This window comes from Crocuta crocuta, unplaced genomic scaffold, assembly GCF_008692635.1.
Source record: "Crocuta crocuta isolate KB4526 unplaced genomic scaffold, BGI_CrCroc_1.0 scaffold24, whole genome shotgun sequence".
Taxonomy (NCBI): domain Eukaryota; kingdom Metazoa; phylum Chordata; class Mammalia; order Carnivora; family Hyaenidae; genus Crocuta; species Crocuta crocuta.
The window spans coordinates 6,190,404-6,203,793 of NW_027530974.1; the positions used below are offsets into that span (position 1 = coordinate 6,190,404).

Genomic DNA, 13,390 nt, shown 5'->3' on the forward strand with positions numbered 1-13,390 from the left:
ATGTACCGCATTTCTTTTATCCATTCATCTGTGGATGGGACGTGTGGATTATTTCCACCCTTTTGGGCATCAAGATCCATTTCCACCGCAGAGGAGGTGATGTGACTGCACAGGATTGTCATTAGGGGTCACAGTTGTTTTTGAAATTTTTGAAGATAGCCCTCGGTTAATGACCTCACTGTCTCACTGTTCACCTGTTACTTTTCTCAGTGTGCTCTCACGAATCCTGTGGAATTGCCTGGCGGACACCTACAGGCTGATAACTGCTGTAACTGAAGGCTGACTGAAGACAATGGGAACCACATTAAGATGCCTCATTCTACTTGCCAGGGAACTGAGGACTCAGAGGTAGATTCCTAAGAGGTGATCCTAAGCTGGGTCCTGAGGCTGAAGTGGGTGTAGGCGGGGCAGAGGGGAAGGGGAGGAGCTGCATGTGCGAAGGCCCTCCCCCTCCCCCAGCCCACGGAGCCTGGCCTTCAGGAAGAGCCAAGAATGGGTCAGAGGGACTGGGGATTAGTCTCCAGGATTAGTCTCATCAGAAAAGGGGCTGTAGTGAGGAGGTAAGTCGGAGCGAAATTCTTAAAGGCCTTAAAACCATTCTTAAGCCTGAACTTTATTTTGTGAGAAATGCATAGCCATTGATTTCAAACCAGGGCATGACATGATTAGAATGATCATTTTAGAATGATCATTTGTACCCAAGTGTGGAAAATAAATTGGACAAGAGCGTGGGGACATCTGTTGGGAATCTCTGGTTCATCCTGGTAAGGGATGAAAAGAGCATTGACAGAAGAGAGAAGAACATTCATTTATTCATTCCTTTGCTCATTCACTATTTCGACATTCACCCAGTGTTTTCACTGGACATCTACTATGTGCTAGCATTGTACTGTGTTGCTTACAGGGAAGATAAACTTGGTGTCTGCCTCTCTGCAAATGCACACTCACTTGGCCACCAGGCAGGTACAAAGGCAACCACAGTGTGTGTGTGCTCAGACGGTACAGAGTATTTTTGCAGCATGTGTATCAGGAGCATATTCTAAGAGATGTGGAGCTTCCTGAAAACCTTCCCCCAAAATGATGTCTAAGCTAAGACCTAAAGGAGGAGCAAGGGCTGGCCAGGTGAAAGAAGGAGTAGACAGGACTCCAGGTAGATGAAATGTGGATGCAACCACCAGGTAGATGAGAAACAGCAGGGCTTTCTAAACGAATGAAAAGGTTGAGTATGACTAGACCCCAGAGCTATCAAGGGGTGAGGCTAGCGAGGTAAGCACACACCCAGTTCCAAAGCACCTGCTGACCACATGCAGGAGGCTGTATAGGAGGAACGGGTGTTACCACGGGGAAGGTCAGATGGACATCTTGGAAAGATCCCAGTCTGGAGGGTAAATGACAAACAGAAAAGAGGTAGAATGGACAGGACTTGGTGAACCTTCAGATGGGGGTCTGTGGAAGAGCGTGGGGACTCCCAGGTTTCAGGCTTGGGTGTCATGAAACAATAAGAAGGGCAGGCTTCGGATGGAAGATGTAAGTTGCACTGGGACATGTGATCTGGAGGGACGTTCGTGTGGTGTTCTACAGCAGGCACTTCTGTGATATTCCACTCCATGGAGCAGGACCCACAGATGGTGCAGAAGTCATGGGATGGGGGCGATCAGAGAGACGAGTCTGTGGGGTAAGAAGAGAGGAAAACCGAGGAGGGAAATGCAGGGCAATTCCAACACTTATGGCTCAGGCCGAAGAGGACTCTGCCCAAGAGGCCAGAAAGGGTCAGCCAGGAGTACAAGGAGAGCTCAGAGGAAGGAACTGTGCACGCCAGCGATGGAGTTCCAAGGGGGGCGAGGGCAAGTGTGTCAACCACGTTGGAGAGGTTAGGTAAGACAAGGATGAAAAGTGGTCATACAGCTTGGCAAGATGGGGGGCTACTACAGCAGGTGGGGTGGTGGGTGGTGAGAAGAGGGGTGCTAGTTAGTGAGGGGGATGCTGTCCTTGGTGTGGGGGGCACGTCTCGGCCGATCAGGGGAGACACAGTGGAACAGCAAGCACAAAGACAGCAGGAGGAGAAGGCCACTGGTCAGGAAGGGGAGACCCGGCCTAGGGGAATGGACACGTTTAAGTGATTAAAGACCGGTGGTTCTGGCTGGGAAAGGATGCAGAGCCACTGACCACATTCATTACTGCTGCCATTCCCTTCCAGCTTCGATTATATTCCCCCAGACAGGAAGTAAGAGTTCAATAAATATCACTTAAGCACTCATCTGACATTTATTGAGCACTTACTATGGGCCATATGCTGGTGTTATAAATGGCTTGGTGCCTATTCTTTAATATCTTATGTCTTTGAAAGTGCCTGCCTTTAAAAAAGGCAAAGTAAACCCCTAGATTAATTTCCCATCAAAACAATGAAGAGTGTAGATTCTTCATATGAAGTCCTGCTTGCTTTTTGTTATATTGGGTGCAGAGTTGCATGAGGTTTTTGCCTTTACAGTTCATGTTCCCAAAGGTCCAAGGGGTTGGATAGCATTGAAGGCAAATAGTCAAAACCCAAAGCTGGAGTTCAGTGTGAGTGGCATTACAGCAAAGGAATTTAGGGTCAGGGGTTGGATGGAGAAACCGACCACAAGGCAGGGACTGACTGAAAGATCAGGGACACTGTGGGATAAGCTCAAGACCAAATGTAAGTGGTATTATCCAAAATGGATATGGATTAAGAATGGAAAAATTGCCTTTCATTTATTTGCTATGTAGTTTTGGGGGGGGGAGGAATTGTCATATATAAAATGTCATATATAAAAATACTAAAGGGAAATACACCAAAAATGTTAACAGTGATTACCTCTTGGTGGAGGGATTACGGGTAACTTGATTTTCTTCTTCGTAACTTTTCATATTTTAAAATTTTGTAAGGGATAGTATTAATTTTATAATCTGAAACAATGCTAGTGGGTTTTTTTTACGTTTTTATTTATTATTTTTGAGAGACAGAGCACAAGCAGGGGAGGCACAGAGAGAGAAGGGAGACACAGAATCCCAAGCAGGCTCCATCCAGGCTCTGAGCTGTCAATAAGAGCCCAATGAGGGGCTCCAACTCACAATTCGTGAGATTATGACCTGAGCTGAAGTTGGACGCTTAACCAACTGAGCCACCCAGGTGCTCCAAAACAATGCTAGTTTTACAACATGAAACGAAATATCAGAAAAAGGCAGGATGATGAGAATAATGTTTCATTTTTTTTAAAAATGGTAGGAAATAAAGTATTGGTAGGAGAAATACCCAGAAATAACACTGGAGAAGCAGGGATCATGTGCCAGGCTTAACTTTGTCACAAGCTGGGAATGGTCCTGTCATTTTCTACAATCTATATATCATAACATTGAGGAATAGATCTGAAAGAGATAGTATGGTTGTGTGCCACACTGGGAAATGACTTATCCTAATGTGATATGTCATTTCATCTTGAAATTCTCAGGCAGAAAGTATAGGTGAGGGCAAACAAATATTAAGAATTATAATTCTTGGGGCACCTGTGTGGCTCAGTTGGTTAAGCATTGGACTTTGGCGCAGGTCATGATCTCATAGTTCGTGGGATCCAGCCCTGTGTCAGGCTCTGTGCTGGGAGCTCAGAGCCTGGAGCCTGCTTCAGATTCTATGTCTCTGTCTCTCTCTGCCCCTCCCCTGCTCACACTCTATCTCTCTCTCTCAAAAATAAACATTAAAATTTTTTTAAAAAGAATTATAATTCTTTTTTATTTTTTTATATGTATTTATTCATTTTCAGAGAGAGTATGAGAGCACAGATGAGGGAGGGGCACAGAGAAAGAGAGAACCCCAAGCAGGCTTTGCACCAACAGAGCAGAGCCCAATGCAGGGCTCGAATGCTCTGAGAGATCATAATCTGAGCTGAGATCAAGAGTTGGATGCTTAACTGACTGTACCACCCAGGCGCCCCAAAAGTTGTAATTCTTAATTGTGACATTTTTATTCATGAGAAGAAACAGATTTGATGTCTCTGATGAGAGAGTGACATATTCCAAAATGAAGAAAGATTACTACTAACTGGAATAGAGTTTTTAAGGTTAATTTCCTAAGGGGGGAGTTTACCTTTTAAAAGACATGCATGGCTATTCTTAAATTCAATGTTTTTAAAGTTTATTTATTTATTTTAAGAGAGAGAATGCATGCACCCATGGAGAAGGGGCAGAGAGAGAAGGAGAGAGAGAATCCCAAGCCGGCTCCGCAGTTAGAGTGGAACCCAGTGGGGTTTGTGGGGCTTGAACCCACAAACCATGAGATCTTGACTTAAGCTGAAGTCAGATGCTTCACCAACTGGGCCACCCAGGTGCCCCCTAAATTCAACTTTAATGAGTATTTGTGGGTAGGTAGGGAGGTAGATGGAAATCATGTTTGGGGTATATGTCTAGTTTTAAAGACAAATTCCCTTTTATTAGTCTTGTGGGAAGGGGACCTGCTTTTCTTTGACCAAAACTGTAAACAAAAGAAGCGAGGTGTTGGTCTTACCAGTTGCTGCATGTATTGGCAGGTGAATGCTCATGCTACCACTGGTGGAGATGAGTGGTGGTGCTGCTCTCCACACCCATTCCAGACTTGCAAGAAAGAACCTACCCAGAAGCTGGAAGGCACCCAGAAGACATGGACAAACCCGCAGCTCTCCCTTGAGAGAGAGAGGTGTGCCCTTTCATTTCTCAAGTCTACTGAAGCCTGAGAAGATTAATTGAGAGATTGTTTGCCTCTGAGGCATTTCACTTAAGCAGCCCTGGTCCTGGATCAGCAATGTTCCAGGCTGTCAGGAGAAACACACACTTGGGCATCTCCTGTGTAAAATCCCCACAACCACACCTGCTGACTTAGGGCTTTGTAGACCCTCTCCCCCCGTCCGGGGCCAAAGAAATCTAGTAGCCAACAGCCCTGGGTAGGTCTTTCCTTCTTGGCCATGTCTTCAAAATAAATTGGAGAGAATGATTACAGCTGTGTTTGAGAATTTGCTGGCATAACTCTTAATTAAATTCTCTTGATGGAAAACAAATGATTCTTCTATAAAACAAAATCTGAGTTTTGAATCATCTGGGATTTTTCAGTACCTTCAAGATCAACTTAAAGATCCCACTGCCTTTCTTTCCAATGCAGATGTCCAGCAGGATGCAGTGATGGGAGTTTCCTTCCAAGGGACTCAGCTTGATAAATCTGGTCACAAAGAGACAAATGTTGATAAAGGTGTTCAAAATAAGACAATTCCATTCAATATTTTTGGTCCATCTTTAGCTTCAGGCATTTGCCTGAGTGAAATAAAGCAAGGAGCTATTTAGTCAGGGTTTTTTGTTTGTGTTTTGGTAGATTTTTGCATGTAATGAATTACTTAGTTCCTACATATTTAACTCAATTAATGATTTTTTGGTGAACACTGTGAGGTAAGGACACACAAACACACATATACACATATACTCACACATATTTTTTGCCTTCACATCTTTGTTGAAAATTATCTGATCATGAAGGTAAGGGCTTATTTCTGGACATTCTATTCTGTTCCATTGCCCCATATATCTATACTTATGCCAATACAAGATTGTCTTAATTACTATAGCTGTGTAGTTAAGTTTTTAAATCAGGTAGTATAAGTCCTCCAACTTTGTTCTTCTTTTTCCAAATTGTTGGGCTCTTCTAGGTTCTTTGAATTTCATATAACTTTTAGGGTCAGGTTGTCAAACTCTACCAAAAAACTCCTGAGATTTTGATAGGGATTTCATATAATTTCTAGATGAGTTTGGGAAGGATTGCCCTCTTTTTTTTTAAGTGTCTATCTATTTTTGAGAGAGAAGTGCACCCATGCTAGTTGGAGAGGGACAGCAAGAGACAGAGACAGAAGATTCAAAGCAGGCTCCATGCTGACAGCAGAGAGCCCAATGCGGGGCTTGAACTCACAAGTCATGACATCATGACCTGAGCTGAAGCCCGTTGCTTTACCCACTGAGCCACCCAGGAGCCCCAGAAGGATTGCCCTTAACTATATTGAGCCTTCTAATCTATGTACATGGTACATTTCTCCATTTACTCAGATCTTCAGATAAATACCTTGGTAATGTTTTGTGGTTTTAGCGCATAGTTCTTGCACTTCTTTTGTTAAATTTATTTCCAAGTATTTTATTTTTTGATGCTATTGTGAACAGAGTTGTTGTTTTTTTTAAAAAAATTTTTAAATGTTTATTTTTGAGAGAGAGAGAGAGCAAGCAGGGGAGGGGGAGAGGGAGATAGAGACACAGAATCCGAAGCAGGCTCCAAGCTCTGACCCATCAGCAGAGAGCCTGACACGTGGCTCGAACCCATGAGCCACAAGATTATGACCTGAGCCGAAGTCAGATGCTTAACCAACTAAGCCACCCAGGTGCCCCTGGAGCTACTTTTAAATTTTATTTTTGGATTGTTTGTTGTTAGTATATTGAAATACAATTAATCTTGTGTATTGGTTTGTTTATCCTGTGGCCTTGCTGATCTGGTTTAATTCTAGTAAGTTTTTGGAAATTCCTTAGAATTTTTTACATACAGAATCATGTTGTCTGTGAATAAAGACAGTTATACTTCTTCCCTTTCCAATCTATATACCTTTGATTTGTTTTTTCTCACATTATTTTACTGGTAGAGACTCTGGGACAAAGTTGAATAAATATATTAAGAGAAAATATCCTTCCCGTGTTTCTAGTCTTAGAGGGAAAACATTCATTTTTTTCAATGTTTTATTTACTTCTTTTTTTTAATGTTTATTTTATTTTTGAGAGAGAGAGCAGGGGTGGGGCGAAGAGAGAGGGAGACAGAGGATCAGAAGCAGGCTCTGCACTGGTAGCGCAGAGCCCAACAAGGGGCTTAAACCCACAAATCATGTGATCATGACCTGAACTGAAGGCAGACACTTAACTGACTGAGCCACCCGGGTGCCCCTACTACTTTTTAGTTTTTAGCCTGTGGTGAAATATAAAAGTCATAGCATAAGATTTATCATTTTAACCATTTTTAAGTGTACAATTCAGAGGCACTAAGTACATTCATGTTGTCGTACAACCATCACCGCCACCTGGCTTCGGGACTCTTTTTGCCTTCCCAAACTGAAACTCTGTACCCAGTGAACAATAAATTCGCATCCCCCTATCTTTCCATCCCTGGACAACCACCATTCTACTTTCTGCCTCTAAAAATCATACTATTTGGGGCGCCTGGGTGGCTCAGTCAGTTAAGTGTCCGACTTCAGCCCAGGTCATGATCTCATGGTTCAGGGGTTTGAGCCCCTTGGGCTCTGTGCTGAGGGCTTAGAGCCTGGAGCCTGCTTTGAGTCTGTGCCTCCCTCTCTCTCTGTCCCTCCCCAGCTCATGCTCGCCCACTCTCTCTCTGTCAAAAATAAATTTAAAAATTAAAAATAAATAAATAAATAAAAATTATACTATTCTATTCATCATCAGTGGAACCATATGGTATTTATGTTTTTGTGACTGGCTTATTTCACTTAGCATAATGTCCTCAAGGTTCATCCATGCTATAGAATATGTCAGAAGTGCCTTCTTTCTGGGGCGTCTGGATGGCTCAGTTGGGCAAGCTTCTCACTCTTGGTTTAGGCTCAGGTCATGATCTCATGGTTTGTGAGTTTGAGCCCTGTATCAGAATCTGTACTGGCAGTGTGGAGCCTGCCTGGGAGTCTCTTTCTCCTTCTTTCTCTGCCCTTCCCCCCTCTTTCTTTCTCTCCCCCCTAAAAAAAAATAAATAAATTAAATAAATAAATAAATAAATAAATAAGTAAGTAAATNTGAGCTAATGTGAAATTGTGTATGAGGTATGTATCTTAAACTTAATTTTTAGAAAAGTTAAGCTTCCCTTGGGAAAATTTCTTTTCCTCTCTAACAATTAGAACTATCAGTTGACTGGGTGCCTGGGTGCTCAGTTGGTTAAGCATCTGACTTCCACTCAGGTCATGATCTTGCAATTTGTGGGTTCGAGCCCCATGTCGGGCTCTGTGCTGAAAGCTCAGAGCCTAGAGCCTGCTTTGGATTCTGTGTCTCCCCCTCTCTCTGCCCCTCCTCCACTCACACTCTGTCTTTCTCTCTCTCAAAAATAAATAAACATAAAAAAAACCTATTCACTGACCATGTTTTCCTTTTCAGTTTGGCTGGTCATAAACAAAAAGTAAAATTTAAGGCTTAGTTATAGCAACTATATATTTCCTTATAGCCTGTAGCTTATGATATTTTTTTAACTTTCCTGTTATTAATATTTATTTTAACTACTTATATTATGTAATCTATGATCTTATTATTTTATTCTTATATATATTTAGTCATGTTATTGAACCTATCTTTCTAGGTCACTTTAAATCCCTTATGGGAAAAAGTTGTATTTTAAATACATAGAAGATTTTGACTTTTCCTTTAGAGAGCCAAATATAGTTTGAAGAACTTTCTGTTCTCCATCAATGTATGTTTCAGAGTGCCAAGATAAGACATGATAACTGGCTGGGGTGAGAAAGCAGGAAAACCTAGGTAAATCTTATCAACTTGATCAGGGACAAGGATCTAGTGGAACCCGCCTACCATTTATCAGTCATCTGCGTAGATAATTGCCTAGACCATTGTAGTCAAGAACTGGGCTGGGAAAGGATGGCTGCTGGAGTTTGTGGACTTTTTGTTTGATTATTTTCACATCTGTAAAATGAGAGGATTAATTGAAACATTGAGAGGATTAAATGAAATAATATGGGGGCTCCTGGGTGGCTCAGTCGGTTAAATGTCCGACTTCAGCTCAGGTCATGATCTCACGGTTCATGGGTTTGAGCCCCGCATCGGGCTCTGTGCTGACAGCTCAGAGCCTGGAGCCTGCTTCGGATTCTCTGTCTCCCTCTCTCTCTGCCCCTCCCATGCTCGTGCTCTGTTTCTGTTTCTCAATAATAAATAAATGTCTAAAAAAAAAATAAATGAGATAATATGTTGAGAGCACCCACCACAGAGTGGAATACGTGGTGGGTTTGTGAATATTATCTGCTTTCCTCTTCCCCTTCCTCAATTAGATGCTGCAATAGCTTACTAAAATTATATTTGTTGGGGCACCTGGGTAGCACAGTCAATTAAGCATCTGACTTCACTTCAGGTCATGATCTCGTGGTTTGTGAGTTCAAGCCCCCACATGGGACTCTGTGCTGACAGCTAGGAGCCTGGAGCCTGCTTTGGATTCTGTGTCTCCCTCTCTCTCTGTGCCTACCCCACCCCACCTGCACTCTGTTTGTCTCTCTCTCAAAAATAAACATTAAAAAATAAAATTATATTTGTGATACAAAAAGAACATAGTATGTTAAATGTGTGAGTGGACTTTGCCACATTTGATTAGAGAGAGTTTCTAATCTTTTTTGGTAGGGAGTAGTGGATGCTGGGGAGGAAACAGAGAATGAGAGGCAGAGCACCCCCACGGTCCATGATAAACACCAGAAAGCTGAGTCTGGAATCACCATCCTGAGGGCTTGAATAGCAGAAACATTTGGACGGTGGAAGACATTGGAAGAAGAAATTCATCCGCTGCAGAAGTGGTGGGGTGTGGAATGAGAACTGCCAGCAGCAGTCGCCTTTCTTAGAGAATGGAGAACAGAACTCTATTGTATAGAAACTATCAGTTCTGGGGCACCTGGGTGGCTCAGTAGGTTAAGCCTTTGTTTGACTCTTGGTTCAGCTCAGGTCATGATCTCGTGGTTTCGTGGGTTCAAGACCTGTGTTGGGCTCTGCACTAATAATGCAGAGCCTGCCTGGGATTCTCTGTCTCCCTCTCTATCTGCCCCTTACCTGCTCATGCTGTCTCTGTCTCTCTCAAAAATAAATAAAATTTTAAAAAATTAGAATGATCAGTTCTCCAGAATGCTATTCCTTGTGCATCATATCCTACCTGCCACACCCCTTACTCTCCTTCCGCAGCTTCTTAAAAAAATTTTTTTAGGGGCACCTGGGTGGCTTAGTCGGTTAAGCGTCCGACTTTCGCTTAGGTCATGATCTCGCGGTTCGTGGGTTCGAGCCCCGCGTCGGGCTCTGTGCTGACTGCCAGCTCAGAGCCTGGAGCCTGTTTCAGAGTCTGTGACTCCCTCTCTCTCTGACCCTCCCCTGCTCACGCTGTCTCTCTCTCTCCCTCTCGCTCTCTCTCAGAAATAAATAAAACATTAAAAAAAATTTTTTTTTAAATTTTTTTAATGCTTACTTTTGAGAGAGAGACAGAATGTATGTGGGGGAGGGGCAGAGAGAGAGGGAGACACAGAATCTGAAGCAGCACGGATGTCAGCACAGAGCCTGATGCGGGGCTCAAACTCACAAACCATGAGATCATGACCTGAGCCAAAAGCAGATGCTTCACTGACGGAGCCACCCAGGTGCCCCCGCACCTCTTCAGTCTTGACCCAGGACAGCAGCACAGTGACCTCACGCTCACTCAGCCCGTTGGAAACTGCCCTATACCCTCCATGTCTGATTGTGCTTCGTTCGCCTGGCTTCCTTGTGATGAACTGACAGTTTTTAAAAACCAGAGATGGAGGAGAATGGCAAGAGACATTCATCTTTTGATGCTGCTGGTTCTCTGAGGAGCACAGCTAAGCTTGATGATTGGGGGTTCAGTTGTTTCTAGGACTGCTCAGTCTACCTCAGTCGTATTTTACAAACCAATAACCCAATTTACGTGCATATTTTAAGATGAAGACGAAATGCCTGTGCAGAGGCTTCCTTTACTACCCAGTGAGGAGAAATCTCAGGCTAAACCTCAAGTTTTCCATTCTTGTTCTGACCTCCCATTAATTTTGCCCCACGCACAGCAACTCGGATTTACAGGGAATTCTCCCAAACCCGCCCCCCTTTTCGTGCCTTGGCACTTGCTGCTCTCTCTTCCTGGAATGTCGTCTTGACTTTTGTCTGCCGTGAAAACGTCTGTTTATTGTTTGGTATTCTTTTTCCTTGTTGCCTACCCACGTAAAGGCTATCGCTGCCCTCCAAACCCTACTTGAGTCTGTCTTTGTGTCCTTGTCAGACTTGGTTGTTTTTTTTTAATTTTTAAAATATTTATTTATTTGAGAGGGAGAGTGAGCAGGGGAAAGGCAGAGAGAGAGAGGGAGACACAGAATCTGAAGCAGGCTCAGGCTCTGAGCTGTCAGCACAGAGCCCAACGCGGGGCTCAAACCAATGACCCGTGAGATAATGACCTGAGCTAAAGTTGGACACTTAACCGACTGAGCCACCCAAGCGCCCCAAGTCAGACTTTGTTTTAATGATTTACTCATAGGGCAGTCTCCCTTGCTTTCCTCTGAGCTCCCTGAATACAAGATGTCTGGATTATTCAAATCTGTACTTCCAACACTGTGGCATCCCTTATACGTGTGAGCGTGATGGACATTTCGTCATGAAAACCTCACGAGGGGGAATTTCTGAACTTAATGTGCCTCCACAGGTTAACCCTTGACAGTAGGGTTATTTTCATCTTGGTTACTGGTTCATATGAAAATGACACCCTTTGGGGGACACGCCCCGAAAAGCTAGTAAATTTTCTCAAAGTTTTTGTTTACCTATGGGATATCATGATGACATAAAATAAGTAATTATACATGTGAAGTATGTAATATGTGGGATCATTAAAGATGTGATGCTAATTGAATCTACCTCCCTGTCTCTTAGCAATTAGTATTTAGGGCCAGCTGTGGGGTGTAGCTACATAGGACAAGTTCAATCACAAGGAAGCAGTGAAAATAAAATATGCAAACTAGCCATCATATCGAATTTACCGAAATGTCACTTATGCAGAAGCATCTTTCTAAAAATCTCTTTACATCACTCTTCTTTATTTGTGTTTTTGAGGAAACCTATTTCACTTATTTATTTATTTTTTAAGTTTTAATTTTCTTTAGTAATCTCTATACCTAACATGGGGATGAAACTCATGACTCCGAGATCAAGAATCTCATGCTCTTGGGACTGAGCCAGCCAGGTGCTGCTCAGGTGGTCTGTTTCATTCAGCAGGTTTAAATAATTAATGACATGCCCGGTTTACAGTCAGTTCACTCTTCATTTCAACGGTACCTATCCCTGAAAATCAGTTCCTGATCCAATGAAAGGTTTAAGATCATTGAAATGAAATGGCAGAGGTATTCAAAGACACTTGAAGCAAATAAAGGACTGTGTGCACTCTTTTAAACATGTCCCTGTCTTAGGGGCGCTTGGGTGGCTCAGTCGGTTAAGCGTCCGACTTTGACTCAGGTCATAATCTCACAGTTTGTGGGTTCAAGCCCCACGTCGGGCTCTGTGTGGACAGCTCAGAGCCTGGAGCCTGCTTCAGATTCTGTGTCTCCCTCTCTCTCTGACCCTCCCTTGTTCATGCTCCATCTCTCTCTTAAAAATAATAATAAAGAAATAAGCATGTTCCTGTCTTAAAATTGAACTTAGACTTCATTAGGATTCCATGGATGTCACTTTTATTTCCCCTCACAACACCTCCTCATGCTTCTTTCTCCAGCTCAGAGGGCACTGAGATTCTCTGTGTTGCACAAACATATTTTGAGCACCTACTGTGTGCCAAGCACTATGAGGCACTTTATCTCAATGCTCATGCCATTCTAGACACAGGCTGCAACACGGCGTGCTCAGAGCCAGTCATAGGAGGTGGAAGATTGCACCGGTCAGCGCTATCCTGGTGCAGCTGGTGACCTCCTGGATACCCCAGGCGGAGGATTTAAAGTCCCGTCGCTTCGCAGAAGGAGCGTGACTCTGTGCAGCCTTCTCTCACGATAGCAGAGTTTGTAATGCTGTAGAATAGGAAGCAGACATATTTTGTCTTAAAAAGTAAATAGAAAGGGCTATGCAAGCTGCACTGACTCTTTTTTTAATGTTTGTTTATAGTGAGCAGGGGAGGGGCGGAGAGAAGGAGAGAGAGGATCTAGTAGGCTTTATACTTGGCACAGAGCCCAACATGGGGCTCGATCTCAGGACTGTTGAGATCATGACCTGAGCCAAAATCAGGAATTGGATGCTCAGTTGACTGAGCCACCCAGGCACACTCTCTCTCTCTCTCTCTCTTTTTTTCTTCTTCTACAGAAGACAGGCTGGAAGAGGAGACATTTTTGAGCTACACAAGCTTTCCAGCATCTGGCATCTGTCACCTGAAACATTTTGTGTAACATTCCCATATTTGATATGGGACTTGAATCGCTTTTCGGCCTTTTGTCTAAGATCAAGTGATGTGGGACTTGAGCTTCGACATGGCAGGGGAAATAAGTGCTACCAGAAAGATAAAACTCGGGGATAGATACTGACCTTAGAGTTATTATCTTGGCATCTTGGGTTGGCCCAGATAGCTTGTGAGTTACTCTCTTAACTCTAAGGG

General features: G+C 43.3%; 1 long non-coding RNA gene across 1 annotated transcript in view; it reads right to left on the minus strand.

Annotated features, from left to right (window-relative positions):
* The window catches only part of LOC144236433 (uncharacterized), a 33,130-nt gene that overhangs the window by 17,622 nt on the left and 2,118 nt on the right, over positions 1-13,390 (minus strand). Inside the window, exons 2-3 of the long non-coding RNA XR_013336538.1 lie at positions 12,577-12,812; positions 5,101-5,203 (exon numbers count right to left, since the gene is read on the minus strand). This is a non-coding gene — a long non-coding RNA (uncharacterized LOC144236433). The remainder of the gene's footprint in view (positions 1-5,100; positions 5,204-12,576; positions 12,813-13,390) is intronic.